Source organism: Neopsephotus bourkii, unplaced genomic scaffold, assembly GCF_033783945.1.
Source record: "Neopsephotus bourkii isolate Nb327-2 ecotype Australia unplaced genomic scaffold, CSIRO-AGI_Nbou_v1 NB_911, whole genome shotgun sequence".
Lineage (NCBI taxonomy): Eukaryota > Metazoa > Chordata > Aves > Psittaciformes > Psittacidae > Neopsephotus > Neopsephotus bourkii.
This window is the reverse complement of record NW_026901405.1, coordinates 1,305,704-1,331,142: the sequence shown is the minus strand read 5'-3', so window position 1 is coordinate 1,331,142 and position 25,439 is coordinate 1,305,704. Positions and strand designations below refer to the sequence as shown.

Sequence of the window (25,439 nt, the reverse complement as noted above, 5' to 3'; positions counted from 1 at the left end):
TCTTGGTAGACTATAGATCTAGCTACCAAAGTCTACTATGGAGTAGCTAAACTTTAGTGCCTACATATTTTCCATAACATATAAGCCTGCGATGAAGTAACAGGCAAAATTAATCAAAGCCTGATGCTGTGAATTGTAAAAATGAGATACACTCCTGTTGGCCACAGAAAACAAAAGCAGGTGCCCCCAGAATGTTCAAAGCCACAAACCAGTCCTGTTTGCCCTTGCCTTCAACCAAACTGAAAGAAATTCAGGTAGTCAGACCAGACAGTGCTTGCTGAAAGATCAGTATCAGGGACAGGAGTATGAGAAGAAAGACCATGGGATCCAGTACTTAAGTCAAGACATGGCCCTCACGTACTGTTTTCTGTTCAGTTACAGGGAGAGATTTGGTCTATCTTTCCTCAAAGCAATTAAAAATATTCAGAGAAATACAACCCTAAGTTGAAACAGTGGAAAAAGGAAAAGTGAGGAGCAGTCACAGGAGAGAAAGAGGAAAGGCAGCCAGAAAATTTGTTAAGAGATGTAGCCATTATCTGTGGGCCTGGTAGAGGAGAGTGTGAAAGAAAGCATGTGTGCATATCTAGTGGCTGGTCATCCGTAAGGGAGATGGAAGAAATAGAGCAAAGAGCAGAAAATATAATAAAAACTTCAGGGCAGCAAACAAAATACTTATAGCATGCTTCAGATAGGCCACCCAGAGAGGCTCTATTTAACAGCAGATTTCTCTTTAAAGAAGGCAACATCTCCCACATGTAAGGAAGATCTGCATGGGACAGAAGACAGACTGAAAAGCTGAAGTACTATAAGATGAACAGAAAGGCAAGATCAGGCTCATGGACAGCAGATCACTATCTTGCTTTCAAGAAACCATTACCCTGATAAACTTTAACAAGTTCTTCTGGTGGAAAAAAACCTCGCTTGCTAAGCATGTATCCTTTATTTTCTTTTTACATTGTTCCTGAAGCTTTAACCTTGAAAGCACCTGCAACAGGCTATATGTGAAGGGCTGTCAGTGGCTGGTAGGTGGAGAGCATTTCTTTCAGGGTTTTGGCAGATGGGACAACAAGCTGCACACCACAGAACCTGAGACAAGAAGTCTGAGTCAAAGAAAGTACCTTAAAGACCTGGACTTAAAATAAAAAAAAAGGAGAAAAAAGAAAATAAGGAAAAAAAAAAGGGGGGGGGGAGGCATCGAGCATGGGAAAAACCCCCAAAGAACGGAAAATTCTAGGCCGAGTGGTTAAAATTTGGCTCTATTATAAGCAACATAAACCAAGTTCTCTTAAGGGAAAGTGTCAGGCAACTCTGATGACATGGGTGCCAAAGAACTGTACAAATTATGGCCTGAGACTCTGGAGGTGCTGAGTAATGACTTACACCAACATAACCATCAAATTTGCTGTAAGAAGTGAATGAGATCGTCGTACTTAATTAAAACTGTAGGGTAATTTTAGACAGGCACAATATACTAGAAGCTGCAAACCAGAACCTGACAAATCACCAGAACATAAACACCATCATTTTTTAAATGATCACAACTGCTCTGGACACTTGATTACCAGTTGTGTTCAAAGGAAAGCACATGAAAACAAAACTTGCCACGTAAAGCATTGGAAAAGCAAGATGTGTCTGAGGAAACTCTGATTTATTCCAGGTTAGATAACTGCAAAATACGTATGAGGGAGAGAAGTGGGCCAAATCCTGTTCTCACTGCCCTGTGCAATCATGCTGACTTAATTGAAACCATGAGCAGAACCTGAACCATTAAAATGCTGGGGTGAAACTTTTTATCTTATGGCGCTGTTTGTCACTAGAGACATACTTAACCTAATTAGCACAGCAGATTTCTTCAAGATGTATTATTATATAATAACATTAAAAAACCAAAGTCTGATAAAGCTGACTGTTTTCTCCAGGTCTCTGTGTTATAAGCAGAATAATTTCCCATCTTTATGCCATTTGTTTTCAATCCATTACAGCTCTATTTGGTGGGGTGGACGAAAGGAATCCACTGATCTTTTTCGTATTGAATTCCTAGTGTTAATTAATCGTTATTACTTGTAAGCTGTTTTGGCCATTGGACAGAATAGCCAGGGGCTAATCTTAAACCTGCCCTTACCTCACTGTGGCCAGATTCTGCGCACTTTCTCTTTGCTATGTGAATAAAACCCACTTAAATCACAAAGATCAAGAGACAATCAAGTCCTAAACGTCAAGGATATTTAGGAATCTATCCCCCTTTGAGTTTAATGAGAATAAGGTTCCTAAACACTGAAGAATTTCTATTTATGGAGAGTTAAGATGGTGAAATCCAGTCATATGAATTACATTATATACACAGGTAATCACTTTATGAGGCTAACTACAATTTTCAGAAGTGACTTAAGTATTCATGCCAAATTCCACTGGAAGTCTGTGAAATTTTGGCTATAAACCCCTGGGGCTTGAAAATATTTTAACTTCAGCACTACTTACTTTCAACAAAATTAACAGCTTAGGTGCCAAAGTCATTTTTGCAGTTGGCATTCAGTTGCTTCTTACGATTTATTCGCTAAATGGCTTGAGTTCATCTGTTTCAAGTGTCTTTCAGCAGTAAATTAGGACAGTGATTCTGCCCCATTTTTTGCAAAGTGATTTAGGATCTCTCTGATGTAATGCACTAGCAAGGTGAGAAATTTTATTCCTTCAGCCCCCAGACTGGCAAGAAGCAGGCAAATTATGAACTGAGCATGGAAGACTAGCAATGGATTCAGATAGTCCGAAACTGACTGCTCTTGCCTCAAAACATCTTCACCCTTTACCAAACAACAAATGAAGGGAACAGCTTTATCCTATGTAACCAACTCAGTGAGCTGGATCCAAGATGCAGAACCTTTTCACCCTTCTCCTCCTGGATGCACTTCACCTGCTCAGTATCTAAACTAGAATCTAATCCTAGTGAAGATAAAATCATTTACTAGAGAATCACTCAGTTCAAAGGGGGCCAAACAGAGCCAGTGCCGTGCTGGGGGAAGGAGGAGTGAAAAAGGAGACTCAGCTGAAATTCAGTGGAGCCCTGTAAATGATATGAGGAGGCAGAAAGGCTGCACTACATCTCTGACACAGCAGAGACAGATTACAGCAAAATTAAATTGAGGATTTTAGTGGATATAATTGTTGTTTTTATATATTAATGAACAACAATAATACGTGATTCTAAACTGAATACCAGGTTTGACATTTAATCTGAGTGCTCACACTATCCATAAATGTTCATAAACGTCACAAGACCCCTACCCTCTGATTGAATTACAATCTAGTATGCAATTTAGGAAGCACGGATTAATCTACATAGTTTTATATTTCTGCAGGTTACATTGTTATTTGTTGATTTATATCCTTTTCCCCTAAGTGTCCTTTCACAGAGAATCCAGGAAAATACATGCAAATCATTATTAGGAGAGCAGCTCAGAATCCAGTGACTAGCAGCAGATGGAAACTTGGTTCAGTGAAACCTATACTAATTATCATATGCTTTTTGAAGTCACCTCTGCTAATGGCCAGCAAAATCTTAGTCCCTGTGATATCTCCTATTACCTTCACATTAACTCTTACTACAGCCAGCAATCACCTAACATGTTCCTTGGCAATGCTGTGCAATTAAACCACCTTTCAATCAAGCTTCCTGAGGAATCCAGAGATGGAAACTGCTTTAATATTGGGAGTTAATTACAAGAATGCAGAGGAAGGCAGTCAGATGTTATGTTAGCATACCAGAGATGTGACAACGCCTTAGCCACAGATGTCACATGCAAGGTAGAGTCGTATCAGGAAAAATGACATGGCAACGTAAAGAAGAAAATGATCTTCAAGTTCTCCTTCTCCTTTTCTTTTTTTGCCACTGTGCTCAGGCTACTTGAGGTTATCAACTTCTTCAGCAGCCAAATATCTAGAATTTCACAGCCACCTGTATTAACAGGCTTCTTTGCACAATGCTGTCTGCTTGGGGACTGATAATGACACCTACTCAAACAGTGTGTGAGCAACACGAAATCAGTCCAAAAAGCTGATCAGACAATTGCATTTCTGCACATCCTGACCTCTGCAGAAGCCTAATCCCACTCCCTTTGAAATCAACCAAGTTTTCTCAAAGGGTTATTGGGGCAGGTTCCTTTTCTTTCTCTGCAGCTTTACCTCTATGCACTCAGGAGGAGAAGTTCCACACCCTGGTCCTTGTGGATTCATTCATTCAAGACAAGACTGCAGAGAAGGGCTGGCTGCTCCATCTAAGGACACTACTCAGTGTGGAACATCACTCAGTTAAGTGCTAGGAAACTGATAACGGAGGAGATGGTTTTAGAACTGACACCATGTTGCAGTGAGGGAGAAAGGAAAAACGGGAGAGGATACTACAAATTCATCTTGACAGTCAGTTATATGGCCACGCATCACCTCTTAGTCTATGATACTGGAGAACCAAACTAAAATGATCTTTGAAAAATGACAAGGAGTTTTTGTACATATGTTAGAATTAAGGTATGTCTGTATACACTGGAACACATTCACACATGTACTGTGGTCATGTATCATTAAATAACCTGAAAACACCAACCACAGGTGTGCATGCTCTTTTTGTGAAATAAAAAGCCAAACTGTGGTTCTGCAGAGAATGCAACAATGACTTGTGAACAACTTTCTATCAACATTCATTGATATTTCCATCACTCATTTTCCAAAGACAAAGTTTGTTTGGAAGCCAGAATCCACGGAACATGACAGAAAAAGTAACTGACTTTTTCCTCCCTCAAACCTGAAGGCAGAAAACCTTCCAGTTTACCACATATTCTAACAGATTTATGATACATCTATAGCTTATATTTTGTTTAATTAGTACATTAGTTAGTAATGTTTTTAAATTTGGACCAGAAAGAATAGTAAAAGGAGACTTTATTTTTTGTACTTAGAACTGTTTGCCATGTCTTATTCAAATTAAGAAATGTACTGGGAAAAGGAGGCTTTAAATGTGTGTGACTTTAACTGTGCGTTGTATGTCCACACACATGCAAATGCTCTTATAAATGAGAAACTTCACAGACCCTTAACTAGAAAATACAACAGAAAAGTCTTGATGGAATAGATTTCTCAGCACACTCTGCTTGCCAGGAAGGCTGGATGATATTATATTTTGATAAAACAGAAGCAGCTAATCCAATCAGAGTTTGGACTTTCACGTGTGAGTCAATTCAAAAAGACATCAAGTTAAGGAGCTGACTCATTCCACAGGTAAAGCAGCCCAAAATAAGTCTTATTAGCTGTTCTCAGTGAAAACAATGAGAGAGATGAAATAATAAAAGGAATCTCTCACATCTGCAAACTGAACTGTAATTAATATCCATCGGAGGTCTCCAGCTCCCTAAGACGAACTTCAGTCAAGAAAAGTCTCTATACAAAGCACCTCTGAGGAAAACATCTTTGAAAGAAGAGCAGGAGAAGTCTCTGGAAGCAACACCACATTACAGCTCCAGCAGATGTTGCTTTAAAGGGCTCTGGTTGACAGCAAACCCAGTAAGAAGCGGTGGTAGGAGAAATGTTTAAATATATTCTTTTTTGGAATCTAAATGTGGCATTTTGAGCATGCATCTTGACTTAAAGATGGCCTGAAATGATATTACTCTCAACTTCCCGTAACTCTAACCTGGATGTTTGGTTGGCAGGCACTTGGCCACTGCAGCCTCATGCAGCTCAGCCTACTGGCATAAGGAAGCTGTACACCACCACCCTTCCAGTGGCACAGGACTACCCCTTCCATGCCTTCCTTCACCACCCCAGAGGGGTACATGGACAAGGAGCTGCCAGTTTCTGTCTGTCATCCTTCCAACATCCTCGATAGCCTTCCTTCACTGTGTGACCTTGCATGCTCCCATCAACAAGCAGTGAAGGAGCAAAGACAGCCCTTTTCCCAAAGCTGGCAAAGATGCCGGTTTGGATGTGACTGGGCTGCTCCAATTCAGATAACAGCCTGTTCCCTGTTCTCTCCTGGAAAAGAGGAGGAAAAAAAGAAGTCAACTGTTGACCAGATGAGTTGTCTTCGTGGTCCATAAACAGCTTGGGAATTTAAATTTTATAAAATCTTTCATGTTGGCTACTTTTGTCACTTGGAACTCAGCTTTGAATCCTTAAATAAATGAAAACAGAAAACATATCTACCTAAATATAAAAACATATATATACCTGAAAGTTCTGGCTGTCTTTCAGGATCATACCCTAGAAACTAGGTCTTAGCTCTGCTCATGCCTGTAGGTGAATTTTCTTTTCCGAGGCAGTGTAGTTGAACTGGCAGCTCACAAGCTAGATCTGCTGCCTTATACCACAGCTGCACTAAGTCATCCTCTCGTTACTGCACGTTGGATAAGCACAGAAGCGTACCTTCTGCTTCCCTGCTAGGAGGTTTGCAACTCCAGCTCATGGTCCATGTTCCCTGCACCCTCTCAAGTACCTGTCCTGAATTCAGCAGTGCTAAAACTGGACTACACAGCATGACAAAATACAATCAAATAATACTGAACTATTTTAGCAGACTAAACTTGAGTAACTGAAATGTTAAGCAAAGAAAGTATGGTACTAGGAATAAAATGCATTTGTATTAATAATAGCAATTAGTGAAGTTTGCCTACTATTAATAAGAAGGTAATTACTATAAAATCTAGTGATACATACAAATAGGTTACTGATGTGAGGAAGTAACCCTGTAACATTAGTTTAAGTTATTGCTCGGGAGCTTTCTATTGCTAATTGTTATTTTCTTTCTGGGTATTAATGTTCCTCCAGGATGATCTGATAAATCTAGTGGTGCTGTGATCACTTCTCTAAATGGTATCTTTGGATCATACGTGGTCCCAAGAGCCATGAAACTCCAGTGTACTCTATGTAATTTATTTTCAAAGTGAGACATGCTGGCTCTCCATAATATTTCTTTCATTTTAACATCCAACATTCAATTTGGGACATAAGTACTCTGATATACCATTTTTCCCTGAAGACACTGCAGATCAGAATCAAAGGGCACTGGCTGAGTTTGAGAGTACCATGACGCTCAGATAACAGGGTGGGCTGGGATGGGGGACACTGGTGAGCCTTAGCTGCAAAGGCACTGGAGGACTGTGCATAGATGTGGACGTCTATACCATTCATGGGTGTTGGGGGGCAAAGGGTATGAGCAAAGCTCTGGCAAGCCCCAGGCTGGGATTACACTAGACTTTAAAAATCCATCTTGCTCTCTTTGGTCAGAGATGCATGGTTGAGGACTTGATGATGACAGTGTCTGTTACATCAGGAGCAAAGTGGCAATAAGGTGATTATGGAAAAGTGTAAGCATATCAAACCCATAGTCACAATCATTTGAAGAAAAGGTCAGAATGTTTTCCTGACTTCCCCTCCAGTAAAGAAATCACAATGTGAAGACCTATAGGAAAATGCTAACTCAACGGATACTGTACACAAGAGCAGCAAATCCTTGAAAGAGAAGGCACCATGTGGGTTGTGCTCCATTTTTACAGTATGCACTGCTTCAAACATGAACTGTGTTCTTGTAATGGTATTCAACACTTGAAACGAGATGAAAAGCATTACAGAAGTATTTCATTTGCCTTTAAACCCCTGCAGGCCCACGGAAGTCACCAGGGTTATGCAGCTGCACCACTGTATGCAGTGTTAAGCCCTCAGCATCCAGAAAGACAGGTTAAATATGTGCTTTTTCTGAGTTTTCAGGCAGGAAACTCAACTTTCTTCCTCTCCTTCCCCTTCACACCCCCCCCCCCCCCATTTTCTTTCCTAAAAGGCCATAATTAATGCTTTGGAATTTATTTTTCACTGGTTTCTTTTCACTCTATGCCTATTAAAATAATTCTAAACTACCTTAATAAGGATTTACTAAAACAGCTTCTGGGCACAATGGGAACTCTCCATTTTATGTTCTGTATGAGACCACAGTGTACTCTATAGCATGTTCTTAGACTTGTTACACATGCCCTGAAAACTGAGTTTCAGGCAAACTAGTTTTCATTGCTTTTTTAGATTGGGGTAGGTGACAGAAGAGTCAAGAATGCAGTCTCTTAGCACTGAACCTGATTCCTCTTATCACCAAATCTGATGCTGTTTTATAGGATCCTATCTCCAATTCGAAGTTTTACTGCTAATATAGCTAAACCACCTCCCCGCCTTTATTCTTGTCTTATCAGTTTAACTTTGACCCACATCCCACCATGACCCTCACTACCAATGTGATGCTGCAGGAAGGGAGTTTAAGTCATGCAACAGCAGGGTACCTTAGGTGACTATTTTTCATCAACTCTTCAGTCTTAACTGGAGTATTCATTTGATAATATAGATAAAGGACAACACAGGGTAGTTGACAAAATCAAATTACTGCAAAATGTAATTGAAAAGCTATATGCCCCAGTCACAGAAACAGAATAGAAAAGAAAACGCACTAAGTCCCTAGAACCTTTTCTAGTAGGACTCACCCTCTGAAGCCCACACTCTGTTCCAGTTCTGATCTTCCTCTCCTGGATAAGAACCAAACCATCTTGGGCTATCTCAGCCTGGTAATTTCATCTGCTGACCCAGTCAACAAGTAGAGATCATGAGATGGGCTTCACAGCTGTCTGAATTATTTCTTGTGTTTTCCAAAGTTTCCAGTTTTCCCCAAAACACTATAGTTTATCCATATTCACACAGCTCATCCAGAGAGAAACTATCATGCCTTGAATCTGTGGAGTTCAATATACATAGTCTCAAGAGGTTTATCCATAAAAAAAAATCAAAGAGGCCACCAATAAGCTGAACATTACCTTTCACTTTAGAGGGAAAATTGTCCTTATTCTCATTTTATGGAATGAATAAAGGAAAGAAGAGAAAGCTGAACTGATCTTGAAGCTGATCAATACTAAAGCAGAACTGCAAAACTAACTCACATCTTTTGATGCTCAGTTTAGAGCCTGAACCACATCAGGTTCTAAATGAGAAGAAAAATCCTTACAGAAACCTGAAAAGCCACCTGCATGCTCCTTTCAATGAAGAAAAGCTGATCCCTTTGATGGCTGAAGCCAAACCAAACGGCAGACACAGAGATTTTACAAAGTCTCTTAGTGGTGAGCCATAGTTTACACTATTTGTCAGCTTTCCTGCGAAGTGTAAGTGTCCATTTCACAAAGACAAAACCAAAAGCAAACAATCTCCAAAACTTATCCAAACCCAGTTTACACAGTTCACTGCATCCATTCGCTGCAGACAAGGAAACCCTTCTTTATGGGTTGGATTAGAATACAATCATTATACCATTTTCCCAGCTCATCTAAAAATGCAGCAAGTTACAGCAATCAAAAAAGACATTTATAGGTGAGTCAGTTTAAGAAGCCACACGATTATCTGGCATTGTACTCTAAGAACGTGTCACTTCTATAGATGGACTCTGCCTTATAACCTATTGCAGAGTTATATTCAATGCTAGTTTGGGAGAGAACTGGGTGGGGGAAGAAAGACTCGGATCCAAGGAATACTGTATAGCATAAGAGCAATGCTAGCTTTATTTTGCAACCCCTTATTTGAATATGGTAAGATGTGAGAATATGAATCAAAGAGATAAACTATGCCAATTTCTTCGTAGCTGACTTGTTACAGGATATTGTTTGAGTCCTCACTAATGAATCCTTGAGGTTGGTTATTATTGTGATTAGGAGTTGGGAGGATAGAGGTCTGAGACCTTCCAAAGGAAACATTTTGTTCAGAACTGTTACAGAAAATAAAGTCAGCACTACAGTAACTTTAACAACCCAACCAGGATAATGGTCTGTGCATGCAGGCAGTGCTATTGCTATTTTAAATGAGGGAGATAAACTCCACATAAGATGTGAAGCTGCGATAAGATGGGAAGCTGAGATAACCAGCTATTCAGTCTTGGGGATCAGAAAGCTGTCAGCTTGAGAAACATGAGTATCTGTGGAAATGCTCTGGAAAAGGAAGGATGGTGAAGTTACTAGCAGGTGGCAAGGAGAAAAACTTAATAAAAAACAGAGCTTTAAAATTTGCTTTTGGTTTGTGGCACGGATAAGTAAGTTAAGGAAACTGAGATGCTTTGGCACCATTGGTAGCCTACTGAGATAGATTTTGGGGTTTTTTTCAGACAAAAGCTGGCTGTATGCAATGTTATTCTGCTCTGACACTAACCCCCAAAAGACCAGTGGCCATGCCCATCACTAAGATTGGCATGAAAAACTCTACTGGCTTCATTAGGAATGGATCAAAGAGGTAGCTCTACACCATGTTAATTTGCAGCAATGGCAGATAAAAAGCATTCCTTGAAGACAAAGGCCTGCCCTCCCCAGACTCCTCTCTGCTTTAGTCACAAAACCCGTTTCCTCATGCCGTAACACTGAGGTTAAAATAACTCGCTTCCTCAGAAGATACGTTGTGAGGGGATGTACTTTAAAATTAAGAGTCCTTTCCTTTCATTATTAACTCTACCATTTATCATCTCTGGCTTTTATCACCAGCATCTAGCACTTGCCAGTATAGCAGGATCAGAGCCAACAGTGTTTGCCCAGACACCAGAGGTACCCCTGACAGGGCAAGGTATCTGGCTGAGGTATCACCATACTGTGGTGAACCTTCCCTGGAGGGTTTTGAGTTAACCATGTATGTGAGAACAGTAGAAGGCTTCCTTATTCAAAGCACTTTATTTCCATTCCAATGCAGGTGAAATGGTGAAAAACACTGAGAGAAATTTCTTCTGTATCCAGAGACTTTTCTGCACATAGGTATTAACAGACCAAGGTACTTAGCTTTAAGAGCCAAGTTCACATCTACATCCTTAAAGAGTCTTGTAGAAAAGCTATGGACTAGACTAATGAACTGGCTCCATATATGAAGAGAGAGAAACACAAAACACACATTCCCTCAAAATACATTTTCCTGGGGACAGGTCAGGGGTGAGATATTCCAGGTAACCTGGCAGATATCACTGTTTTCTAGATTCAAAGAAGGGAAAAACACACAAGCAACCAACCTCCCCCATCCACACCATACAAAAGTGATCACTGGGAAGGATTTAATGGAATCAGCTTGTCAAAATGATGAAGCTAAAAAAGCTTTTACAGAACATGTCTATGACAAAAACTTTAGCATAACGTATATAGTGCAGAGTGGTTTTTGTCATGGCAAAAAGGAAGGAATATCATTAATTTAGACACTAAGTGTAAGGTTCTTCTGAAAATCTCCATGGGATAAATTGCAGAAATACAGCCTTGACCAGACAAATGGAACCAGGCAAGTCCCAGTTCTTGTTAGAAGTTATCGAAAGTGCCATTGAGTTTTTAAAGTCTGTCATCTCTGGTAGATGATAAGAAAAGGGTTGGGCTGTTTTCTTCAGATCTACAAGCATCTGGCTACAGTCTTGCTGAGGCATATACATGATTGGAATCGAAAATGAGCTCTTTTAGAAGTGCTTCTTAAAGGGACCCTATTCATACGCAGTACTTTCTCCCCAAATCTTTTATGGGAAAAAAGCTCATTACGGTCACACAGACAAATGCTGTATAATCTTTCACCCTGTCCACTAGCAACGTGTTCAATCCAATTTACAGCACTTCCCGCTATTCTAGTTCTGGACTCCCCACACAGCTCTCCTAAATGCATACCCATCCTGACCCACTGCTCCCCACCCGCTGCTCTTTCAATTTCAGGCTTCCCTGGAGCACTGACTGCCATTCATGCCTAATAGCAAGGTGGAGCAACTTGATTAGACAACCCTGAAAAGTGAGATTTCTGTGCCTTTTTTAGGCACAGAAACTCCATAATTAAGACACATATTATTGTATGTTGGAATGCTCTGAGACAGGGATGAGAGTGGCCTTCGCTTCAGGAAATGACATTTTGTACCCATGACAATTCATATTCATCTGAAAAACAAAAGTTTCTGATTGAAGCTCTTTCAAACTCCCTCCCAGCTTGCTGACAGATCTGTCCCTGCTCTATGCATCCACCTCCATGTCAGCACTACGGGAAGTGGGGGCTGGCAATTAGTAGAGAGAAATATTCAAGGAATCATTTACTTTGCTAATTCATGTCCTTGTCCACTTTTGGGAGGTCCACCATCAGACTGCCATTTTGCTTTTCAGTGCAGCCCATTTTTTCCACCTTCCTTGGGCAGTGCTGTTCACTATGCATATACAGTCTGCCTCAAGTACTTGACATTTGGAGCAGAGGTGCATCGGTGGGATCAAGCAATGCAATAGACCATGTCACAACAGACGTACAGCATTGTTTTTGCTTTCTGACTGGATTAATGTTAAACCCTTGAGCCCTCAAACCATGTACTCAAGCCTGTGCTTAACTTCAAATGTGTGAATGCAACAGGATGCAAGCATCTAATTAAAATTTAACCTTCACTTCAGGTTCCATTTAACAGAAATGGACTTATGCATGTGCTTACAGCTTGCTTTGTAGAGACAATTTATTGATCTGAAGTAAGAATTGGGGAGAAGAGATGAAGACATCACTGGGATTTGGATTCATTCAGGATTAGAGGGGAGAGAAATGTTACTATGGAATTATAAAAGACAGTGACTTATCTTGGAAGACAAAAAGCACTTCTGATGCCATACTAGATTTACAGATACTCTACAGCTTTCTGGTTAAGGATGCAGTTTGATTTCTCCCACTGTTTTTCCATAAGCTAGTTGTATGTCCATCGCCACTTGCAGAAGGTCAGGCCAGCTCCTGGGCTGATTGATTTGACTGCACAAGGGAGGTGGGAAACACGTGCAAAGCCATTTCTCCTAGCACTTACCTCTTACAGTGTAAACACGCATGTGAGCTGATAGTTCACTACCTGAAAGCATATGAGCATGTGATTTTTAAAGTGGGCCGTTTGCTTTCACTAGAGTAAAGCCTGACTGCTTGAATGTTTGCACAAAGCAAACACATGAAGGGCGTGACTGCAGTGGGAGTAAACTCATTTGTAAAAGTAAGCGAATACTCATGGACTTTCTGTGTGTGCGCGTGATAATGTCCACACAGTTGTCCTTTTATTAGGTACAAATGGCCTTTCTGGTTGACACTAAGAAACAGTGCACCGGTGCTCATCCCAAGAAAATATTCACATCTGCCAGCCTTCCTCACCTGTCAATATGCTCGCGCACAGGGTAGGAGCAGGGGTGAATCAGAAGGACTGCGTAGGACTGACAATAGAGCTTGCATCAAAGGTAGTATTCCTCTGCCTCTCTGAAATGCAGACGTTTTACAAGCCTTTCTCCCTGAAGGAATTAGGATTAGACTTCAAAGCTGCAGAACAAAACGGAGTCATACAGGCACACAATTACTGGACTAAGTCCACGGACAACGATACCAAGGGGTTTAACGTTCATGAGATCTTTTCAAGCTATTGTAGTTTCCTCTGTGTTCTGAGAGCCTTCTTCACGGAGAAAGCCTCTGACTCCTCTGGTAGTGGCCACTGTATTAGCTGGCATGACAGTGCCGTGTGTCCCCTGCCTCACCAGTGATACCGCATTCCCACTAGAAAGATTCAGAATACCTCATTCATGTTCCTTAATAAAGGAAAGGATTACAAGGTACTAAGAATATTGGGCACAACCCCACCAGTCCCTCTTTCACCCCAATTCTCTTCTCCCAAGCTACTCATTACATCAACTCTAAATTAATTTATCTTAGGTAAACAGCTGAAAAATCTCGTAAACAGAATCAACTCCTCTTCAACCTGCAACACTTTTTTTTCCTTTCACATTCTTTACCAACAGAAGTGGAAAAAATAATATATGTACATAACAGCAAATGTTCTCTCGCTATTTTTCTTGGGTTTTTTAACTGTTTTTATCTTATATAAACAGTGGTGATGGAATTATAAACACCATTATTCCACCTCCATGTTAATACTCTTATTATCTTGCATAAACAGAAGTGAACGAATATGTACATGACACCAATCAATCCTTATAAAAAAAAAAGGAGAGAGAAGTTTTTATCTTTTATAAACAGCGGAGGAAGAACTTAATGAATTCAAAATGTAGTTTTCCTGTTTATATTATTACGATCCGAAAGTAGAAACCAAATGATGTATATTCAACATCGTGCAAGCAGTCAGTTATGAAATACTTTCTGCTGACTTCCAGAGTAAATGCAGTCTTAGTGAAATCTGCTGGTCTGAGGGATCTGGAAATTGGTGGCCTGAGTCTAACCACAGAGCAAGGGCTTGAACCATCTTCTCCCATGGCATTTTTGCCAAAGCTCTTCAGCCCCTTCCTTGAAGGGCCACCCAGGATAAAACAGGGTAGCTCAATCTCTGTGGTGAACTGTTGGTACTTGGTCTTTCCGCTGAGATTGCCAGATATAGGGGGCTAATTAATACAGATGGATTTTGCATAATGTGGACACCTGCCACTAGAAACTGGGCTCAGACCCCTAAGTCATTTCACAGAGGCCACCCAACAGCTGTTCCACAGTAATGACTTTGGGGCATGGATGACCTAGCTCAGATTTAAACGTGTAACTTCAAGCTGATAGGTTCCATATGTCAGTACTAATCCACATAACCACCCACACCTTCTGCTTTCTTGTTTTTTGTGTATACTTGTTTCTGGCTGATCTTCTAAAGCCCATCTCTGAGCCTGAAAGACTCTTGCCTCTACCTCATATGTCAGCCTTAACCAGGATGAAGTGCAGTTTCAAGGGGTGTTTTTTCCCCCCTCTGCCATACTTCCCTCTGATAGATAATTTCTTCCTTTGCTTTAGCCATGCAGGGTCTACCTCCTCATCCTGAATGGGTTTCCCACAAAGGACAAGTAGAAGAGACCTTTAGTTTTTAGGACCTGTCCCTTTTCAAAACAAGGGCTGCTCTTTGGGCGTTGATGCTCTTCTGCTGTTATCCTCTGCAAACCCAACGTGCATTTTGTTTCAGCCAGTCTGGGTATAAACCTCCTACATAGCTTGGTGCAACTGGCAGCCCAGGTGACCAGCCTTGCATTTCTTCTAAAAACAGTTATTCTGAGGTCCCAGCCTGAACACAGCTGCCTCAAGTTTTAACTCATATCCTGTTTCCCTTCTCCCCACAAAGTTGGGACCTTTGTATACAAACAGATAATCACTCGAAAAATTAGGACCCAATTCCACTGTACAGATTTCAACACGATGCACAATCTGAGCCAGTTGCTAAAGGGCAAAAATCTCTCCTGTAAGTTATTCTATGTGCTAAGGAGATCACAAAGGAAAACCTCCAGAAGAAAATTCGTGGGAATTAGGACTAGTGAGGGAATGCAGATTCCCCCTGTTTAGGGAATAGGAGGAAGAGTTTTGTTTGGCAACAATCTGCTTTGCTGCATCTCAGACTGTGAAAAGATTTCCTTAAAACAATAACTGCTCAGATAACTGGGATGCACTGATCATGACTATAGAAACAGTGTTGTCTCCCCTTGTTTTCCTTCCTTTCTCATCCTTGTATTCCATTTATTTGCTATATTTGTACACACTCTGAGCCCCAGTTAGTGACCCTTCTGCTTGTATCAGACAAGAGCCCCGAGATGCAAAGTCCTGGCCAGCAGGCTCTGTGTCTGTATTTTCTCTCTTCACAGGGATGTTTAAGTCTAAATTTTGCAGCATACGGACCCTCTGTCTAAAAAGGCTCCTTAAAGCACCAAATTAAACACACAAGGGAGAAGTAAGGCCTTTCAGAGGAGGGTAGCCAAAAATAGAAGGAAAAAACCATATTTCACCATTTGTTTTGAAAACACCAAAAATGATTAAAACATATTATAAATGAAACTAAACTAAAAAAAAAAAAAAAGAAAGTAAAAAATCTTACCATATGAACAAATTCCCTGCCAAGTTCCATTTTTAAATCAAAGCCATTTTAGGCTCATATGTCAAAAAAGAGAGTCTTAAACTAACAAACTTATGTAATGGATTTCAAAAAACTGCACAGACGTGTTTAACTGAAATTGCCAAATCTGTTCGGACTACATGAGGAGAGAGGAGGAGGAAGGGGAAGGACATACAAAGGTTTGGGATTCATCTGTGCAACTGCCCCCAAGTTGAGATTCCCTTTGAAGTTGGTTCCAGCTTTCAAGGAGCCAAGAACATGACTCACTCCAAACTTGTTTCTCCCCCTGCTCCCATTCAGTAGACCTCAACATTTGAGGGCAACTGGGCTTCCTTACCCATAGTAAAAATTATGAACTTTTGTGTGGATAACAAAGGGAAATTGAAAAGGAAGGAAGTGAGAAGAGAGATTAAAATATATCCAAAAAAAGGCCCTCAAAACCAAGTAGCAACTAAGGTTAGGACACTTTTGGGGTTGGCAGAAAAAATACCCACTATAGATTAGGACAAAGAGATGAATCGAGCAGTCAGCAAGACACCACTAGACAGCATGAATAGAAAAATGCGAAAGACCATTAAATACTTGTGTACCTAACCCAGCTTCTGGATAGTTCTTTTCTACCTAAGAAATATCAGGTTTTGCTTCAGTTAATAGGCTAACATTACATTCTAAGCAAGTATAAGAAAATGCGTATTCTAGGAGGAAGCATTACTCAGACAGCTGTGTTGCAACTGAAAAGGCCAAACTAGAGGTCTCAGCCTGTCCAGGAAAGGACTCCCTGCTCCTCTCAAAGCACTACATCTTCTTCCCTGCTGAAAAGCACCCAGATACTCTAACCCCACACAGAGATAGCCCCTATAACTTCCTATCACCTTCCCACCATGAATAGGGATACGTGACCTGCCTCATACCTGTCCTTTTGAGATTCTCCAAAGTCCAAGTGGAACACCCTCTGACCTACTCAGAGGGTAGCACCTGCTGCACTCTTCATGCCAAATTTTGGGTGGCCAGGAAGACCTGCTCACCCTCTCTCAGATTGACCAAGTGATCTTCCAAAGCCTTCCTAAGAGTCAATCCCGTTCCTTCATCTGACATCTGTCAAGGTCAACTAGCAGGCCTCTTTCTTTCCCCTTCAACAGGTTCCCAGTCAAGGTTTGTTCCTTTAGGACTTCAGCGTTAGCAGTAACAACAGAATTACTTTTGCATCTGGTGACTTCATGGCCTTGCTTCCCTGGCACGTTTCCACATTCACTTCCCAGTGTTCAGACCAGATTGTGTCTGGATCCAGGCTTAAACAGTCCTTCAAAGCTGATAGCTGAGGTGGTTCAGGGGCAGCATCCTGAATTAAACCTCTCCCTGTACTAATCTGACAAGAATGCTGTGAAGACCAAAGGGTGAAGAGTTGTAATTGCTGAGTATCATAATTATAGGAGGGCAAAGAGGGTTCTGCTGCTTTTTAAAAATTAAAAATGTGTGCAAGTTCAAGAACGCTTCTCAGTTAAATTTATACAGAAAAATAATCTCAGTTCATAGCGATGAACAATGACTTAACAGGAAAAATAAATCACAGCTAGAAAGCAGGTCCCAGGACTGTGGAGTCAGTAAGAAGATATAAAATCCCTTGTGATATGAGAAAAGTTACAATAGGGCCATAATAAACTATCCATGTTTGGTGGCCTGAATTGCTCCCTCTTGTTAACTCCTGTACAACCCAGACATCTGCAGATGCACTCACACTGCTGCAACCACAACGCCTAAGAAACACACAGCCAGTGATCCATGCTCTACCCTACCACCTTCGGTGAAGCAATGTGGGTGTAACCTAGGGAGAATTTGACTGTATGGGATGAGGGAGTTCAGAAATCACTTCAGGAATGTCTCATTACTATCGGATTTGCAGACTGTTTACACAGGCACATGCAGTGCTATTCTTTAGACTCCTTGTTTAGATTAAGGTCCCTGCATGTGAAGCGCTGAAGCTCCAGGTTCCAAGGAATTGCCTTTCCCAAAGGCACCAAACCACTGCCTTGCATTGACAGGCATGTTTAAAGGGCACAATGTTTTCAGGCTAATTTCCCCAAAAGCAAAGGTTGAATCAACAGTGTGTTTGAAGGCCCCAGCTGTAAGTGGCCGTTAAATCAGACTGAGGAAAGCCCAATTTGAGCGTAAGTATCACGTTCTACCCATAGCTTAATCTAATGATTACCAAGCGATATGCCATCACCATCCCCAAAGGGAGGAGTTGTACCAGGCCTACAAGAAACCAGTACTTGTGCCTGAGCCTGGTCACTGATCCTGACCAAAACTTTAAAACAGACTGAGAATCCCTAGGGAAAGCGGCAACAAAACAAAATCCCCGTGCTAAATCAACCCCTTCTCATGGTCTTCCCACAGCAGGAAACACATGCTACTGCAAGTCATTATTTACTTAAGATATCCATAACCTATAAACACTGTACATCAGATCAAGAACCCATGGGATTTGTTCAATACCAAAGGAGGACTAGGACTTTTAAGCTACACTATACATCAGCAATATCAGCAAGACAAGAGACTAAAATATGCCTTCATTTACATTTCCAATTGCATAAAATCTTATACTTTGTCTGACTGGAGGCAGAATTTCATTCAAAACTTCTTAGGTGACTGATCCTTGAAAGTCCTGAAGTTCTTGGTTTCTACCAGCTTCCAAAGAATCACCTTATCATAATGGTAGGGAAGTCACACACATTCTGAGCCACCAGATTTTAAATTTCGGTAAAAAATGGAATGAAATCACCCCTTTTGCTCAATAAACAGAATAATAATTATATATCAAAAGTACAACTCTACCAGCTTCAGTTCACCTCTTACGTATGTGTGGAAGTGTCTTTCTGGGTAGCAGAGCAGGGCTGTGCTGGGAAAATTAGTAATTTCCATCTGGAGCAATGTACAAAAAAAAAAAAAAAAAAGAAATTTGATCAAGGGAGTGATATGTCTTCCATTCTCAAATCAGTATTTGCTGCCAGATATGGGAAAGCTGTGACTCAAATCTGTAAATGCTTCTGAAAACATGATGGTTTGCAATAGAATGTGCAAGCACTTTACTTACAACCATCTCTTTAAACAGAAGCAGAGAAGGAAGCATGGCATAGGGGCTAGTGAGGCTTTGCAAAATTATCACTAAATCCCACCAGCCCCATGAGGAACAGCCACTCCAGAGCAGTGAGCCCACCACAGATAGCCGGCACCACCGGCCTGATAGTTCAGTGATGAATGACAGTGGAAAGAGCGAAGATCTTTTAAACCCTCCATCAACAGCCCGCCAAACATCAAACTCCCCACATCCCTAGAGAAAACTGAGAGTTTGCAAGACTTGTTTGGAACCAAACTGCTAAGAAACAAGAACACCTGAGCAGTGTCCCCATTCTTCCATGGTGACTCACAGTGAACCCCAGGGCAAGTAAGTATGTGTGAACACTTCTAACCAGTTGGAGGAGAGCTTGGTTTTCCACAGGGCTAAAAAGGCATGAAAAAGTACAGTAGGAGACTATTAAAATGCATCACCACACTACAGCAACGCTTGTGTTCTTTTAATGGGCCCATTTCTTCAACAGATGTTTGAGCAGTGGGCTGCAGCCTACTATAGCTGAAACCCCACAGAAAATGGACACATGCATTGTTCAGGTTTTGGAAAGTACTCTGTGGCCTTTTAGAGCTGCAGTATAAATGGAAGCTGTACCTGATCCCAACTCCCAGAAATAATTAAGAGCTAGTGCCAAAATTTATTCCAATTCTGATTTACGGTTCTTGTCAGTATAAATACAACTGTCCTTTTCTGCCACTGGGAAGGGTGAACTGCCTTACAAAACAAATGCAAACCAGTCTGATCTTTTACCCAGAACACTGCTGAGTAACTAATCCTTTAACCATGCCAGTTTGGGAATGAACAACAAAGGCAACAGGCATTTTGTTCTGGGAAGTATTGCATATTTGGACCCTGAATCTTCTTCAAGCTTTAAAAATTGCTGATGGAATTACTGAGCTCTTTATTACTAAGCACATACAATAAACTTTTGAAAACAACTTTGTTTAGACATGCAATGCATTTTGCTAGGTCTATGACACAAAATGACAAAATATTGTGTTCAACATGCTCCTTAAATAACTTGTAGTCCAGTTTTAAAAATGTAAACATTCAAAGGAATTCCTACCATTGTGGATAATTAGCTTAACTGATCTTCCTAGTCTTTAGCTTTAATGCTCAGTCAAGAGTTAAACGGACAGAAAACACATGAAGAGTCTTGAGCTGTCTTCAAAAAGCTGGTCCCATCAAAGTCAGCTTTGCCTCTGATTTCAAGAAGTCAGCACTAAATGTGGGATTTCACTTCTCTCCCTTGATACTCACACAGCTGTATGATCTAGTCATTTTATGCCTCAGTTTCCCTTTGCCACTAGGGAACAAATTCAGTTGCAAAATAAACAGTTGTTTTTAACTGATGCTATCTCACTGTAACAAGAAAAACTCCTGGATCCTTATGACACAGTTCAAAGGGAGTAGAAGACTCTGAAATTCCATCAGCCCTAAGACAGTCAATATCTCAGCAAGATACTGAGAGTCTTAGCATAAAAGGCTGTGCCTCTAGTGAGCTTTCATACAACTTCAGCTCATATTTCTGAGAACCAGGAATCCTTTGGAAAAGCAAAACCAGATCGATGTAGAAAAGAAGGGCTCTGAAGGGAGTTTAAAGAAATCTTGCTTGCTGCAACTCCCTTGTTGACTGTTGAAGCCTGAAGTTTAATATGTTTCCAGCCAAGCCTTTAAAAATACTTCTACATTGTGGATCTCCTCAGAGTCTTTTGTCTTTTTTAGATCTAACAGCAAGATAGATACACCGCATTAGGCATGGAACACCACATCGGCATCCCTGCTGAGCAGATGGAGCACAGATGGAGGACACACCTGACCTCAATACTAGAACACAAGGAACTGGTATGACTTAGAATCAGCCAGACCTAGGCACTGGGATGTTAAATGTTGCTGCCACCCCAGCTCTCTACCTACCACTGCTACAATGCTGCCTGAAATGCTCATGAAGCAGATTTTGAAATGCTATGGCTCACAGTCCAAGCTTGTAAGTCAGTTCTTAAGTGGTGATGGTTTTCTTGAAAACATTTGTTAATGAAGCTTTGTGGTTCAGAGGATGAATCAGAAGAAGCTCAGATGTTTGCAGAGTTGGGATAGAGCAGCTAGCTTGGCAGGTGACTTTGCTCACCACACCAGCGCAAGCTGTCCACGCTCACGACTCAAATTTCTTGGGGTTTCTGCTCACCTGAAGTGATCTCTCCCCTTTGAGCCCCAGTGCCATAGCAGAAATTGCACAGCCAAAGAAACCTTGGCTTCCCTTCTCCAACACCACCCAACGAGATTCTGGGCTCATTCCCTTTACCTTTTAGGTACTTGTACAGCTCTCACCAAGCACTTATCCATTTTTGCCACAATTACCTTTAAGGTACCGTTTATTAATTAGAGGGATGTACATACAGGTGGGAAATGGTGGCACAGAAAGACTAAGGTTGAAGTCTGACTTGGTATTTTGATTCCCATTTCCTAGTAAATCAAACCAACTTTACCATCCACTAAGATGCTAAGAACAGTGGAACCTCAATTACCTGAATATCATGTAAAAACACAAGTAAGTATTTGGCCAGTCAGAGGTTCAGATTATGCAGTCATTTTTCATTGGAACAAACAGGCTATAAATGACACAACCTAATCGGAGATAAATGGAAATTATTCTGTATCCTAAACCAAAATAAAAAACTTAAAGCTTTAAGTGATGCTTGGACTCAAATCTAGTTATTCTGAAGCGCAAGCACAGGCCTCAGTGTCATTTCCACTATCACTTTCTTGTTTTCTTCTTTTTGTACTACATACCATACGATGGAACATATCATGAAACTGAGTATCATCTGGGTGCATGCAACGAGGACGACTTGAGATTTTTCCAATAGAACATATGGCCATTGGAAGATGCCGATTTATCAAGTGAAACACTGAAAATACAACAATTTCAATGAAATTTTGTTTAGGAAAAAAAATGGAATGATCTGCTACAATCAAGTCAATATTGCGTCTCAATATTGCACCTTCTAGAGGGTTTTTTTATTGAGATGGAATTGCGCAATCGAAATTACAAATAAAAGTAGAAGTCAGAACAAATGTAGTAAGTTTTTAATGGACTATCAATTAATTTTTTGGAGCAAACCCAGAGGCACTTATGCCAGAAAAGGAAAAAAAAACATACACACACACACACACACCCCCCAACTCCCCTCCCCCCAGACAACCCACAGAATCTTACAGCTCTCTGAAAACTAATTCTCCCTGTTCACATCTACTTCTGCGCACATCCTAAAAGAAATAAAAATCAGTTCAGCTTTGTCATGCAAATAAGAGTGGTACACATGGAGACAGGTCTGAGTTTCCTAAATGCGATGGAGATGCAGTGTTTCAGGACCATCTGGGCATTGGAGAGGAAATAACAGAGAAGAGCTAGCATGGCTTGGTGAGCTGCGCATGCAGGATCTCCTACTGGAATGCTACACATACAGACTTAAGTACCAGTGGAGCCTACTGGAGTCCAAGGGCTACATACTGCAGCAGCATCAGTATGTCTGTGGGCTGGAACGACAAGGGCCCCTGCAGACGGGAATAAATTGGCTGAGGTTACATAGTCCCTTTGACTTTTTGCCTGACACTTCAAGACTGGATTTGCAAAAAAGTTATGTCTGGACTACATGAAGGACAAGAATGTCCCTCCTGACATTCATTTCAGCATGGCCCTCCTAACACTCATTTCAGCATGGCCCAGGCTCTTAAGTGCTGCTGTGGATGAGGGCCTGACAGGTCTGTGTTTCACAAAGCACATGACTATTTATGCAGAGTTAGCACAAGGATCAAGGTGTTTCAAAACATGGAGGCATAGTAGATACCACACAGAACATAACCTGAGGTTCAACTCCCCTAACTAACCCTCAAGCCTCTTTCCTAGTAATATGCTAAGTCTCCAACCCTACATTTGTCTGAGCAGTATGGCTCCTGAAGAAGAAACATTACCTTTTGCTCTGACTCCATGGGGGAAAGAAATACGATTCCCATAGCAATCAGAAAATGAAAGACATATGAGGACATAGTTCAGGCATGAGAAAACCTTACCCTAATTGCCGATTACTAAAGTACCATAATGTGCTAGAGAAGAAAGGATTCCTGAGAACATCAGGACAGGACATTAGCAGATTAATATTAATCTCTAGAGTTCCAGATTCATTTCCTGTCCATGCTAATGTCCTCTTGATTACTGCAGAAAACAATCACACAAAAAGTTCAATTACAAACAGGAGAAGAGACTTAAAATATTAACATTTTGTGAGCTTTCAACCAAATATGTATAATTAAATGAAAAGCTAGGCTAATGGAATGTTAAAGTTGAGATTTTAATTGTGCAAATATCACTGAGTTTAGCATCAAAGTTTATCAGTACATTTAATCATACTGGACCAAATTCTGCCCTCAGTTACACTGGCATAAACTTAGAGCATCTTTATTTTATTAATTTGAATTATTTTAGCATCATGCTATACTGGTGTGCATAAAAACTATACAACTTGTATGCGACACGCAAGCTATACAATACAAACCACTACATGTGTACTAAGAAGCACACTGTAGACATGAGACAAAGCACAGTTGAATTTGATTACATAGTCTGTGCAAAAGTTCAATGCAAAAAACCCCAAACAAGAAAAAAAACCCAAAAAAACGAAAACAAACAAACAACAAAAAAAAAAAACACAAAAGAAGAGACTTCATCATTTTCTGTATTATTTCACATTGTCTAGGACAGCATTGTATCCCATGCCTGTAAGACAACAGAAGTATATTCATTGTACTGTTACACAAGTAATATCTGAATCTTCACACCAAGTTAGCATCACTGCACAACTGGAGACCTACATTCAAAAGATGGCCTCATTTTGTCTATCTAACCTTGCACTGCATAGTCAGACTTGCATATGCACTCTGTCAACTAACCACCACAACCATAAGGGATTTAGCTCTTGTTTTCCTACAGAGAGCAATGTACTGAATCCAAAAAGCTCCTGCACCCATAAACAGTCCTGTTTATGAGCTGAGTGTAGCAAACAAGAGTGCTTGTCGGCCCAAAATTGCATGTGAACAAAGCTGTCTTGAAGACCATCTAAAAATCCAGCATAAAATGTCCTCATTCTCTTTTAAAAGACAACATAATTTAAAATCGGAGAAAGCAGAATAATAATGCACTTTATTGGAATAAGTAGGTCATCAAAAAATAAATGCGCCTGTGTTTATTGGAACGTCTAGTCCGCATAAATGGCTTAATGGATTTTTTTCAAACTTACTGAAACATATTCACCTCTGAGCTTAGAACAAGCTTGAGAAATTTCAGCCAAAAAGGTAATTGTTTCAGAAAGTTATAAACCACCAAAGATAGGGGGCTTGTAATAAAAGTGCTGTCTCAACCATAGCTACAATAAATACAGCTAATGAATAAATGCAGTCTGGTAAGAACAAATAAAATTTGAAAAGTCTGATGTGACCTGCACAAAATGCAGGAAGGTAATTGAGTGAGTAAATGTCAAATGAAGGATTATCCTGTCTTCTAAAGAATTCATCTCAGTGCAAGATTCAGTGAAGGACCCAAAAGCAGGATAGCTACATTTGGAAGCAAAGGAAAACCTCTCCTTCTTTAGTAACAGCATTTATATCCAAAACCTGCAAGCACTAATGATGCATCAAAATCACATATTATTACAGTTCCCTGAACTGGCAATCTCTCATTGAAATCCCAACAATACTCTACCTTATTTCTCTTCCACAACTTTCTGTGCTCAAACAGTACCAGTCTACACATTTGAAAACCCAAACACTGTTTTTCTAGTGGCAACTCTTTGTGTGGAAAGCCCATAACTTCTATCTTAGTCATGCTGGGATACAGTTATGTATCTGCAGTATCATTATCTGTACACATCACATCTTTGTGCTCTAGAACTGTACAGACAACAAAATGTACATTTGATAACACGGCAAATAAAAAGACAAGGAAGGTTATAATTACTTTTCTTGGGTACAAAAGATCACAGTTTTTGGAAGGTATACTACTGCTGTAAGATGCCCAGAAAAAAACTTCTGGATAATGAAGACTGCCCTGCCATCTCAACTAGACTAACACAAGCACTGCTTTCAAATTACATTATCATCTTATGACACAGCTGCAAGTCCCAGTTTATATGCATGCAGATGTAGCCTCAAAAACTCTTTACAAAAAACCTTTATAAAAAGGATTCAAATTCCCACCGTAAATAACCAGAAGGTGTGTGTTCTCTAGTGCAATTTAGATACCACTAAAATTTCCCTCTACCAATCCTTCTTGGAAATAAAATACTGTGGGAGAAAAGCTAATCTTACATCATCTTGGTTTCAGATATGCAGACAGAAAGCGACAAGAAAAGCTTCAAAACAAGCATCAATCCTGCCTTGAAGTCCAGCCAC

At 40.5% G+C, this 25,439-nt stretch overlaps 1 protein-coding gene across 12 annotated transcripts in view; it reads right to left on the bottom strand.

Annotated features, from left to right (window-relative positions):
* ZBTB20 (zinc finger and BTB domain containing 20) overlaps positions 1–25,439 on the bottom strand; it is a 481,633-nt gene that overhangs the window by 116,248 nt on the left and 339,946 nt on the right. The gene's annotated exons all lie outside the window — the stretch shown is intronic.